This window comes from Diabrotica undecimpunctata, chromosome 10 (genome assembly GCF_040954645.1).
Source record: "Diabrotica undecimpunctata isolate CICGRU chromosome 10, icDiaUnde3, whole genome shotgun sequence".
In the NCBI taxonomy this organism is placed as follows: Eukaryota; Metazoa; Arthropoda; class Insecta; order Coleoptera; family Chrysomelidae; genus Diabrotica; species Diabrotica undecimpunctata.
The window spans coordinates 53,035,115-53,048,998 of record NC_092812.1 but is presented as its reverse complement, the minus strand read 5'-3'; the positions used below and the strand labels follow the sequence as shown (position 1 = coordinate 53,048,998).

Genomic DNA, 13,884 nt, shown 5'->3' with positions numbered 1-13,884 from the left:
AACCCTGAATCATACAGACCTATTTCATTACTGAGTACCCTAGGTAAAGTCTACGATAGGATCCTTAAGGAGAGACTCATAGAATTCCTAGACGGTCACTTTGCCATTCCAAATTATAAATTCGGATTCAGGGCTGGACATTCCACACAAAACGCATTGATTGAAGCAGCAACTTTCATTTCACAATCAATTAACGAAAGAAAGCACGTCATAGGCATATTCCTAAATGTCCAGAAAGCATTCGACCAGGTGTGGCACATAGGACTGATCAAAAAACTCCACCTTGCTGGACTGCTCACAACTTTCGTTAAATTAATAAATTCCTATCTCTCCAATCGGACTATCCGGATCAAAGTTGACAAAACTTTATCCTCACCATTCACTTCACAAGCTGGAGTACCCCAGGGCTCGATTATTGCTCCAATACTATACACAGTCTACAACAGTGACATCCCCCGCCCTCAGTATAGATCGGAAACCCTACTACTGTATGTTGACGACACTGCTCTCCTCACGTCAGGACCACATAGAATGCTTGGACAAATGTCTGTATTCGAAAGAGCTCAAAACTACCTAGACCGAGTTATTAGGTGGTACAATAGAAGGAGAGTGAATATTAACGCCTCCAAAATGCAACTAATACTATTTATGTCTCCCCACTGCCGTGATAACCCTGCTAGGAGAAGACCTTAATCTCAGAAACTCGGTATCCTATTTGGGAGTTCATTTTAGCAGGACTCCTAACTGAAAAACCGACATACAAAACACCTTAAAAAGGGTAAGAAAAAGGACAAAACTCCTGGCAGCGTTGTCTGGTAAAATGGGCAATACGTCAAATAAAACACTATTGCACACCTATAAAACCTACTAAAGACCGATAATCGAATACAAGGCATGCGTCTACGTATTACTTAACACCCGCCAAATGAACACCATCACGGCCACTAAAAGAAAAATGGAAGCACAGAGACTACCCGTCAGCATTCATACATCAAGGAGCCAATATAACATAAATTAAGGACAGAATCCTGACCCTCAGTAGGAGGTATGTTCTTCGCACTATAGCAGGCTCGAACAACCGAGCCAAAAAAATACTGAAAACTCCTTGCAATCGCCGAGGGCAAATACTCACCAGGGTTCCTAAAAGGAAAGATCCATTCCCTCCAGCAAAACTTCTACATAACACTGGAAACGAACTTCCTGGTGAGTATTTTGATATATTCGAATCAATCTCCATAAAATATGAACAATTATGTATTTTATTATAACTCAAAAGGGTGATTTGTTGGCAATTCGCATACTGCTATTTATTTACGTAAATCATAAAATAAAAATATTTCTACCGGAAGTCTCATTTTAATTATTCTATTTTCAATTTCTCAACAGTATTACTAATCGGCAATTTTGCGACCCATTGGTCGCTGGTTCTTCGAGATTTATATTTATTTTTTATCTACCACATGTAGAAAGGTAAGACTATAATTTTTCAAATATTTTCTTTTAAATCATTGAACCAGCTACCTCATCCTTTCCCCTACAATCATTGTTGTATTCTTTATAATATCGTTCTAAATGTCAGAATTATTGCTTAATATCCTTTTAAATACAGTTTGAGAAGTAGATACATTGTAATAAAGAATAAAATAAAAAAGTACAAACATACATAATATAAAAAAAAAATAACTATATTTATGGATAAGGCGCTTACTTCAAGAAACGGTTCTTAACTATAATACGCATTCCTGCATTCCTATATTATTTTGGTTATATCTGGCAATGTGCCATTACAATAAACGAGTCATATATTCAATGGAAAAATAACGTATATTAAAAGTAAAACAGGTATGTGATGTGTTTTGAATTCGTCCGAGATTCAAATATTAATGGATTATTTTATTTTATATGGCAATTTTGTATCATCTGCTGATGACAAAGAAATAGTTATAACTATTTGGTCTCCACGTTAATTTAATTTTATATTGACTTATTGTGGAGTTATACTACTATGCCATTTAGACTACGAACCCATGGGAGATTTTTAAAGAGTCATTTGAACCAGCATGAATCGCATGTAACACAATACTACAAAATATAATAACAACTTTAGAAACTATGCCGTCAAGTATTATCGGTACAAGGTGAGTAACAGGACCAATAATAATGCCGTACAAATATTAGTACTAGGAGCAGAAAACATGGAGAAATGTAGGTATAGACGCACTCTACCACCGTTTAAGATACTGTCAAATTCACAAGGGAGGACATTTTGAAGATTTGATTACATACGCATTAATTTTGCAATGTGGTAATCTTTTAATTATTATGTTCAAATTTAGTTGTACATAGTTTGAATCAAAAACGATTAGGCGTTTCTAGACTTTTTTATTCTTTTTAAAATGTTCTTGACTACATAAAATCGAAAGTATTGTATACGGTTGAACTGGTATTGTAGTGGAGATTTCAGTGAAGGTACAATATATAGGGTGTTTCAAATCTTTATATTGTAAAATAGGTGTATCCCTGTTTTGTATAATTCTGACCATCCATTTAAGAGATAATTAGGCGTTTCTATAGCAGTAATTTGTGAATATTAGCTGTGAATACCATTTTTATTTAGTTTTCCCCAAAATATTACGTCATTTAATGCGATGACTATGGTACTACCGACCAGTACAAATAAGCCATTACATGGCCTCCTTAAATTGGGATTTTTTTTCGACCGCTCTATATAATGTAAAGGTATGTAATATAGTGATACCATGTTAACACAAGTAACTCTATAGGAATCCACAAAATGTATGGAAAACATAGGGTTTCTAAAATAACTGATTCATTTGTTAACCCCATTTACACGTAATATAATCTGGTGTCGGTTATATCAAATATCAAGATTGTTTCGACAATAAGTTTATTCAAGGTAAAGTACAAATTGTATGTATTAGCTGCTTGCAGTTATTGCAACATATTGAGTTAAACATAAAACTTATTGTGATATTACAAATTACGTAAATTTTCGATTTTTATAGGTATATCTGTAACGTGAAAAAGTGGACATCAAAAGAAGACCTTTTGTAGAAAATTGTAGAATTGTTTAAACGTGATTTTCCGTTCGTTAGACGGTTTTCGCCTTATTGCCTCATTTGTAAAATTCTTGGAAAAATCCATTTTTTAACTTACAATCCAAACGGATTGTCTGTCGAAAAATATTATCGAATATTATAATTAATGTTGAATCTGCACAAAACGAAGAAGTAGAAGAAATTGGCGAATAAAGAATAGAGTCCCCTACGGAAACGTGAAAATAATTAAAATTTTTATTTTTTTAAACCCAAAGGAAACAACAGGAAAGCACACAATGTCAGGGCTAATAAAACTATACATTGAAAGAACTAAACTAAAACTACGTATAAGAACCACATAAGATAACCCTCAAATTTATGTATAGTTCTTTCTTTATTCTAAAATGTCTGTGTGAAATATGTGATTTTCAGATTATTGAGGGAAGTATTGAGGGAAATATTAAGTATTATTGAGGGAAGAAAGTTTGCTATGATTTTTTTCTCCAGATCCTTATTATTATCCTTATCCTGTTATTTTTTCTTAATCTCATTAGCATTGCCGGAATGCCTCGGTTTTTTATTTCCCCTAATATTTATTTATCTTAACGCAGTCAAAGGCTTTTTCGAAATTTACTTGATCTGCTTTTAGTGTAACTTAGGTAAAAACACATCTCCTGGCCATGATGCCATCCACAAAAGGTGCCTCAAAAATCTTCTAGAAAATATAATCCCGCTACCCACCAATATAATAATGCATGTCTCATGTTGAGCTACTTTTCAATCTCATGGAAGTTGGTCATGATTCCCAAACCAGGAAAACCCCTAGCCACCCCTGAATCATATAGACCTATTTTATTACTAAGCATCCTAGGTAATCTTCGAGATGATCCTTAAGGAGAGACTAGTAGAATTCCTAGACGCTCACTTTGCAATTCCAAACTATCAATTCGGATTCAGATTCCAAATATTCTACACATAATGCACTGATTAAAGCAGCAACTTTCATTTCACAATCAATTAACGAAAAAAGACACGTTATAGGCATGTTACTAGACGTCCAGAGAGCATTCGACCAGGTCTACAACACAGGAATAATCGAAAAATTCCACCTTGCTGGACTGCCCACAACTTTCGGTAAATAATAAATTCCTATCTCTCTAATCGGACTATCCGGATCAAAGTTGACAATACACTATCCTCACCATTCACTCCACAAGCTGAAGTGCCCCAGGGCTCAATTCTAGCTCCAATATTGTACACAGTCTACAACAGTGACACCCCCGTCCTCAATATAGGTCGGAATCCCTACTGCTATATGCTGACGACACTGCGCTCCTCACGTCAGGCCCACATAGAATGCTTGGACAAATGTCTGTATTCGAAAGAGCTCAAAACTACCTAGACCGAGTTATTAGGGTGGTACAATAGATGTAGAGTGACTATTAACGCCTTCAAAATTCAATTAATATTATTTAAATCTGCCCACTGCCGTGATGCTCAGGGCCGGATAACCCTGCTAGGAGAAGACCTTAATTTCAGAAACTCGGTGTCCTATTTGGGAGTTTATTTTAGCAGGATTCTCAACTAGAAGACCGACATACAAAACACCCTAAAAAGGGTAAGAAAAAGGACAAAACTCCTGACAGCATTGTCTGGTAAAATGAACAATACTTTAAATAAAACATTATTGCACACCTACAAACCTATATAAGACCAATAATCGAGTACAAGGCATGCGTCTATGCGTCGCTTAACACCCGACAAATGAACACCATCACGGCCACAGAAAAAAAAATACTTAGATTATGCACGAGCAAGCGCAGTGACTACCCGTCAGCACTCATCCACCAAGTAGCCAACATAACATCAATCACGAACAGAATCCTAACCCTCAGCAGGAGATATGTCCTTCGCACTATAGCTGGCTCAAACAACCGAGCCAAACAAACACTTAAAACTCCTTGCCATCGCCGAAGGTAAATACTCACCAGAGTTCCTAAAAGAAAAGTTCCATTCAATCCAGCAAAACTTCTTCATAACACTGGAAACGAACTTCCTGATGAGTATTTTGATATATTAGAATCAATCCCCCTAAAATATCGCAGGTAACAACTGAAAGCCAAAAACGTTAATTAAGAGCCGTTCCTAGTATGGCTGGTAACACCTTGAAGTACCTCCCCTTGGCTTGTCTGGCGTGCCAACAATTCCTCTTGTGCGTTCCTCACAATACGCCACCTCCTAAACCCAACTTTCTAGCACTCCACCACTAAAATCACCACACGCATATCACCTTGACGTTTACCACACCCCCCTGTTTCCACAAAAAAAAATGGAGCACCCTCCCTTCAAGAGGTAAAAGCCTAAACAAGGTAAAAACATGGTCTATCTGCTTTTATACCCAGTAAAGATAAAAGAATTACTAAGAATAATCAAGGAAAATGCAATACTTGGGTCATGTGTTGAGAGGCGAAAGATACGAATTACTTCAAGTTATACTGGAAGGAAAACTACAGGGTAAAAGATCAGTAGGAAGACGCCAGAACTCGTGGCTGAAAGACCTGAGTAGATAGTTCGACCGCTCATCCGCAGAAATCTTTCGCGCAGCAGTTTCCAAAACTACAATTGCCATTTGTACATCAAGAAAGATAAAAGGTGAAAAAATCTTATACAGGTTTTGAGGTTCTAAAAGGTATAGGAGGATAGCTGATAACAAATCCTTGAAGACGTACATCTGATTTTGCTTTTTTTAGCAACCAAAAAAACTGAAAAAATCATTTTTTGACTATAAAACGAGAAAAATGGTTCAAATAAAAGTTGTAGATCCTAAAATGTTCTTTATTATGCGAGTTTCTTAATTAAAATACATAAACAATTGACCGAAATAATTGCAAGAAACTCTTATTTTTGCAGTAATTTATAAATATTACTATCTTTGTTTTTTAAATATTGACATGTAAAATAATTATTCAATTTGTTTATCCCGAAGAGCAATTATTTAAACAACTGTACTTGCCTAAAAAGTGACTCTAGAGGTATTTAGTAGAAAGCAATCGATTCTTTGAGGCTTCAATTTTAAGATGTATTAAAAAAATTTAGCATTTTATCAGAATTATTATTTAAAAAACCGTTTGAAAAATGGCTGACTTTTTAGCTTATAAACATTTGTAGTAGCGTCACTGAGAAGATAGCGAAAAATACAATCTTAAAAAAACCTATGACAATAGGAACAAAGATGGCAATTAGGCAAAGATGGCAAAATGATCCAATCGTTCTAAGTTTAACCCGGATTGTGTTACTCTTAGTGCATCGGGCGTAATCATCTAAATAACACCACCCTTAGTGCATAAATATCTATTAAACCATTGTTTTTTAATTAATAATGAAGCGCGTATGGCAGGGTGGGCGCTCATTTTTACAATGAGAATTTAAACCAGCAAAAAATTGTGCCCTAAAGTACATTCATTTAGCAAATTCCCATCAGTAAATATGAGCACGTGTTAATATTCGCCGTCTCATTCGTCAAGAGGCCATTAAATATAATTTATTACCTTAAGCCAGACAGATTCTCATGTTACAGATCCAAACTTGCCAGCATTTTAAATTCAAATTGTATCGTGTTGATTTTTAAGTTAATATATTGCGTTATATTTATGTTATTAGTTATTGTTAAGTTATTTACTGGTCGTTTTATTTTTTAGAGTTTAGTTTAATTGTGATATAATGATTAAATTTTAAGAAATTCTTACACTAACAGTTTCAAAAGTAAATATTTTTAAAAATCATATGATACACATCAGTACGACCCTGTTTGGCTTTCACGTGCTTCTATTGACAATTGGGAATTTGTTAAATGAATAGGGTATAGACCTTGTTTCTCTCTCTCCTAAACACGCCGCAGCCCGAGCGACCGTCCTGTGATAAGCGCTTCATTAACGATTAAAAATCAATGTTTTAAAATTAAATAAGCCCAAAATACTTATCGGAAAATGTTAGAGCAAGGTTTTAATTTAAATTAAGGTCTTTGGTGAATCCAAAAATATTATTTTTTAGTTGTGTTTTTGATAAATTAAAAGAAAAATTACAAGAGACTTATTTTGTTCAAAATAGTCCAAAAAATTCAAAAATTTGTCCGGACCAAAGAAATTGATTGTTTTTGAAATTTGTTTAAAAAAAATTGTTTAAAAAAATTGAACTTTTTGCCTGGGCGACCGCTTGAACTTTATTTTGCATTATTATGCAAAAAAATCTCATGGAAATATTTTTCCGAAGGAATCCGAGCTTTTTACCTTGTCTATTAGTTCGATATCATATGATTCCGAAACTACAGATAAACAACTAAACAATAACACAGGATTTGTAATTTACCCAGGCGAAATATCTATATTAATAACAAATGGAACCGTGACAATAGGTAAAAAATATTTGGATCTGCAGTATAAAGAAGTGTTTGCCATAATTAAAAAAGTAATGCTGTAACAAAAACTGATCTTGGGCTTATGATAACAGGTTATTAAATAATGGCTCAAAAACCTGTTTACCAAAAGTAAGAACGTTAAACTGGATTGAAACACTAGATAATATGTTGATCCTTTGCAGGTTACTAAAAATTTCATACAGGAAGCATTTTACCACTAAAGAGGTGTTGGGAAGAACAGAAGAGACAACTTGCGAGACGGGTGTGTACTTTTGAATACAGCTGACATATTTCGGCAAGCATAATACACTCATAATCTTAGTTCAACGATGAAGAAAATGGACGGTTGGCCTAAATGTAGCGTACATGAGATATTGGAGAAGAAAATGGTACCTATTTATATATAATTTCTCTGAATTAAATACCCCAATGCAATGATAAAAAACACGTAATCAAGCGAATAAAGTTAAATATATGTAGATAATACCAACCCTTCTAGATAATTGTACCTTGTTAATATTTTAGTGAAATTTTAAACTCTTAAAATTAAAGGTGGGAGCGTCAACTTTGGATACAAATAAAACAATTAGCTTATGTCACATTCATTTTAACTACAGTCTAACCAAACCTTAACACGGTATAGATTTAACAGTCAATTAAATATCTAGGTATGTTTACACAACCGCAAACTATTGTTATAATTTAATTTGCAAGAATTTATAGGTTAAGTGCCATACACGGCATATAACAAAATATATTTAAGAGCACAAACAGAATTATCAAGGCGTTATCTATCATCGATTTTTTATAATTTGTATCTTTGGAATCCATAATAAAAAATGTAATGAACAGGAACTCTATAATTTTATATCATGTATTTTGGTCCACATAGATACTAAGTACACTGCGCGTCATTAAAAAGAAGCCACCTAAAATTTTTGGAATTTTTTAATTTTTACGAACCCTATAAATTAGACCCTAAACCCTAAACCTCATTAGATGTTTGTGTATTGTTACACAAACAATAAATATTAATAAAAAAATACTTCCCCCAAAATGAAGATTGTAATGAAAAATTTCAAAAATTAACATTGTAATTTTTGCTGTTTTCTTTATTAAAATTACAATAAAGTCGTGATTTTTAATATACTGTATTACCACCTCTATTCAGTGATTACACTCCTTATTCTACTTGGAATTAAATTGATCAAATTCTGGATGTTGTCTTGAGGAAAAGCTTCCCATTCTTCCATGAGCGCCAACCAAGGCTGCTCACGATTTATTGGAGCAGGTATTCTGCTTCTTACTCTTCATTTGAGTTGGTCCCAAATATGCTCAATCGGATTCAAATATGGCAAATTCGCTAAGTGTGGCCGCGCGTTGACTTGCATGAAAATAAAGTTTTCGCAACCTAGCACAAACCTAACAAAAAGACATTACGTGCTCGTCTAGAATTTCGGTAATGTATCGGTGAGCATTCAATGCAAATCTCTCAAAAAGCACGAGATCAAAAGCAAGCCGCATGTCATTCCCCACGTCTTCTGTACGTCTTGATGCGACCTTCTGAGCCATAAAGAACCATCCAGGACTCATCACTAAACAATACATTTCCCAATTTTCTATCGTCCAATGCTCGTTTTCTCTAGCAAACCCAAGTCGATTTTTTTTATATGCTGCTGTTAACAAAGGTCCTCTTGCAGGGCAGCGAGCCCTTAGACCAAATTTCCTGAACCTTCTTCTCACTGTAGAAGTGCTTAATCTTCACCCGTAAGCATATTAAAAACGGTTTTGCATTGCTCTAGTTGTAAAGAACCGATTTTGCAAAGAAGTGGGTTGTAAAGAAAGGTCTTCTCTGGCCTTCGTGATTCTTCTCGAGCCTGATCCTGGTCGTCGTTCGTGAGATTTAGTCTCGACGAATGGTTGGTATGTTTTTTGGACCATACCACGACTGACTCCAAGCTATCTGCCCACTTCTCTTTGACTCATTCCATTATCAATCAAAGTAACAATCTGAACAGATCTAGTGAATCTCTCAGCCATAGTTTTAAATTTAAAAATTGCACAAGTTCACTCTTTGAACAGCTGTACATTAATCAAAGTTTTTTGATAAACAGAACCGCCATATTCTAGGAAAAACAATGTACAAACAACACGTGCATTCTCCGAAGTCGTAAAACTGATATAAATTCTGCAAACTTGTTACCCTTAATTGACCTGTCGGCACCTAGTGGCGGTGCCTAAAAGTGTTAAGGCATATTAAGAGTTTAGTTACAATAGAGTAAATTGCATAAACTTAAAATTATTGAAAAATTGTTAAAAAATTCGAGGTGGCCTCTTTTTAATGACGCGCAGGGCATTTTTGTAAGTTTTAACCTGTTTTACCTCTTAAAAGAACTTTAACCTATTAACCACTGGATTCATATATAGAGAACACTTACATGAAATGAAAGATAATTTAAATGTTCCAGTATAAGGTATAGAATATAGGGTCCATTTAAAATAAGAATACTATTCAATGTCACATGTAGGCCAAATTTAACTAAAATAATAAAACACCCTGTGAAATGAAATGATAAAAACTTAAAATTGAAAACTTTATATTTTTAGAAAAATCGAAATAATCAAACACACTGTAGTTAGGAATCGCTTATAAAAGTATAATTTATTTTTTAATAGGCTATTTTTAATTTTTAATGTTCAAAAAAATAGGGCTAAAAGGAACTACAACGTTAAATGAGTAATATAAAAATATAAAAAAAGCGGGGTGCTACCATTTAAAGAGGTGTGTTTTTGAGAAAGGGGTTAATTTGTCCCTACGCACTAGGGTGGATTTGGGTAAATTCTATGCACTTTTTGCAGATATACATCTACAGAAAAGTTATTCAAAATCAAATTTTCTATCGAAATGTCACCTTTTAAAGTCAAAAATAATTTTTTTTTGACAAAAATGTATTCAAAAAACGAAGCAAAAACACAGGGATCTACGCGATTTCCCTTTTTTACCACATAACTTGTTGCACGAGGGTATAGGTATAAGCAGTGGTTTACAGGAAAAAACTCTTTTCAAAATGACGTTTAATGAAAGTATTTCACACCCCCGGAAAACCGAGATATCGGCCAAAAGGCGAACCGCAAGGAATTGATTGCTAATTTATTGCCGAAGTTTTTGTCAAGAAATAATTTATTGCTGCAACCGTTGCCGAGAAACAACGATTATGCTAACTTAATGGTAAAACTAGTATAGCCATAGCTATATCTCAGTGGCATATTTTATTGTTAATTAATTGCTGTTGATCGGTATATAAACCAATCTCCAATAACTACCCCATTATCCCTTAGCTCAAAACACACCCCAGAAAAACCGAGATATGGACCAAAAAGCGATTGATTGCTAATTTATTGTCAAAGTTTTACACCAAGAAACAATTTTTGAATAAAAGTTTTTTATCGAGAATCTTGCAAAAAAGAATCTGCATCTACCTAAGCATCAAAGAGGTAGCACGAAAACTAGTTATTAATAATACTAAATTAAAAATTTAGTACTAACAACAATAAAAAAAAACTGATCAATAACAGTTACTCTGTACCTTGCACACGAGAAGAAGAATCAGGCGAAAATTTATATTAAAAAATTGTTGTCAACATAATTTACGCAAAACTACAAGACAACAATAGTGTGTATTACCTTAAATACTCTAAAATAATACTTATTATTCATACATTGTACTTATTGTATACATACAGTAATTTGAACATGATCCATAATATTTGCACTAATTGACACTACTGACTAAAAATCCTTCAAAAATCTATATTTAATATTAGTTCCTCGTATATAAGTGGAAAATGTTAGATTTTAAATTTATTTAATGAATAAGCTATGAGTTACTTATTCTGTTTAGCGTAGCGTAAAGCTTACTTGTCTAATCCAGACTGATTTCGAGTATTTTCTGGCGCAATAGGCAAAAACCTAACTCAAAAAAAAACATAGATTTTAATGAAATTTTTTGGCATATGGCATATCATTGGCGAATACAGGAAGAGCTGTATAGTTTTTAGTGTATATCAACTATCCTTTGGGAATTTATTGCATAAAAAGTGCATTGTTTAACTTTTTGCAGTAACTTTATTTAATAAAGATTCAATCTTTTAGCTAAAGCTGCTATCGTTTTGTTGAATTAAAATTATATAAATATTTGTTTGTTTTTGTGTATGTGTGTGTGATGTTTGTGTATAGAAACTGTTTGTGTACTAAATTTATAGTTAAAAGTTGAAAGTATCTACCAAAAGTCAAAGATCTTGAATATTAGTTACTATAAATTTTATATTAGAAATGGGATTTATTCAAACGAATTTACATTATGATCAAGATTGTTAAAATAATTGTAGCTACACCATATGTTATTAAAGGGAAACACCAACTAGGGTGAACTATGGCCAACCCCACTGTACATAAAATAAGTGAGAGGGCACAAGTTACAAAATATACATCTGCCTAGTCTGGCTCCTGTCTAGAAGAGTATAAATAAAAAAGTGTTAATCATGTGGGTATATCAGATTACTAAATAGGTAAGTAAATAGAAGCAGGCACCAATGGTCTAGTTTTAATACTTCAGAATGAAGTAACTTCCTACTGTATGCTCACATGAATTTAAATTTGGTTTATTTATAGATGCTGTAGCTATTTTGGTGGAAGGCATAACAAATCCTACATATTTAAGGGATATGTTCAGCCGTTTACTGCAAAAACTAATAATTATTTAATAAACAGATTTTTACAAACAAACTTAAGTACTGTTTTCGGTAACTTCGGTAACTTGTTTATCGAAATATTTCGTGGTGTAGACTTTTACGATTAAAAAAAGTGTTTTAAGTTCATAACAACGACTAGTTAACAAATATATAACGGGTAAAATGTTTGTCATAAAAAGGACATAGGTACTTAATACTAAACTGATGCATGTAGGTAAATAAGTATAAAAATTGTTTAAAAACATACCTAAATCCAAAAAAATAAACATGTGGAAATGTCACAACCGTTTCAAATTAACTAAAAATATAAATTAACCGAAATTACTAGAAAAGGCAAACTAAAAACAAACTAAAAAGAAAAAAGAAAAAAAAATTAAAAACGAATACAACTACAACGCGCTTGAGTTCGTTTTGCTACTGACTGGTATACTCGGCTTGGAACGTTTTTGTCGACTCCGGAATTGTAGATTGTGAGGGTTACTTACACATGCGTGGATTATACTAGAGGTTGGCGATTATAGCCGCTTCAATTGTTTAAACAATTTTTATCTATTCGGTTTATTGTATTTTATAAACACGTGCAGAGGTAGGCTACAATGGTTGAGTTTTAAAATTATTTGGTTTTTATTACTGCCAAATAAATTAAAGAGCCACATAAAGCACAGAAAAAAAATAATAACCACCATCGTTCTCTTTTTCCCACAATTCTTTTTGCTGTTCCTCCGTTTTTTAAATATTATTTTAATATGACTTTACACAAAGTAGATTTCTTTAGTATTTTGATATTTGATTCGATTGTTTGAAATTTTAATACCTATTGATGAGAAGCATTTATAAACATCCAGAAGGCATCCTTTCACAATCCAAAGGAACAGTATTATGGAAGATCTTAGAAAGAACAGGACGCAAAACATATCTTTAACATTCTAAAACAAAACTAATACCCTTTTAACATACTTACCTATAATAGACTCAGTAGATGTACAGTATTATGTGCAAATAACCAGTTTTTATTCCAAGACGATGAAAACGAGTTACAATACGGTTCGTACCTCTACCTGATCTCCCAAATATTATATGAAATAATAATATCAAACAAAAAAAAAGTAATGGCCTTTATAGGGCACAAACTTTTGAGATAAAAAATAGCTATAAAAAGGGAAATAGGTGCCTAATAGAACCAATGAATAAATTTAAATATTTCTTGGGTAATAATATAACATTTCGGAATTGAAATTTTGAAGATTGCAAAGATTGCGCAAAAATCGGCGGCATATTAAACAATAAATAAAAAATAAACAAAGTATGCAAATATATATATATATATATATATATATATATATATATATATATATATACATATATATATATATATATATATATATATATATGTATATATATATATATATATATATATATATATATGTATATATATATATATATATATATATATATATATATATATATATATATATATATATATGAGGGTCCTAGCCTCCTCAAGAATTTCTCTCCAGTCGTGTCTATCCATTCGCCTTTCTCCGTCAACTATGTATTCATATTTCTCATGCCTTCATCGATGTTATCAAGGAACCTTGTTCTGGGTCTTCCTTTTCTTCTCTAACGAATAGGTCTATCAAGGAGCGTTTTTCTAGCTGG

At 32.9% G+C, this 13,884-nt stretch overlaps 1 protein-coding gene across 3 annotated transcripts in view; it reads right to left on the bottom strand.

Moving 5' to 3' along the window:
- Nucleotides 1-13,884, bottom strand: part of LOC140451977 (ELAV-like protein 3) — a 119,933-nt gene that overhangs the window by 74,763 nt on the left and 31,286 nt on the right. For 2 of the 3 annotated variants that reach the window (XM_072545973.1, XM_072545975.1), the window contains exon 1: nt 12,473-12,666. The exons of the other annotated variant lie outside the window; for it this stretch is intronic. The gene's annotated coding sequence lies outside the window, so the exon portion shown is untranslated. Of the gene's footprint in view, nt 1-12,472; nt 12,667-13,884 lie in introns of those variants that run through there. 3 annotated transcript variants of the gene reach the window in all.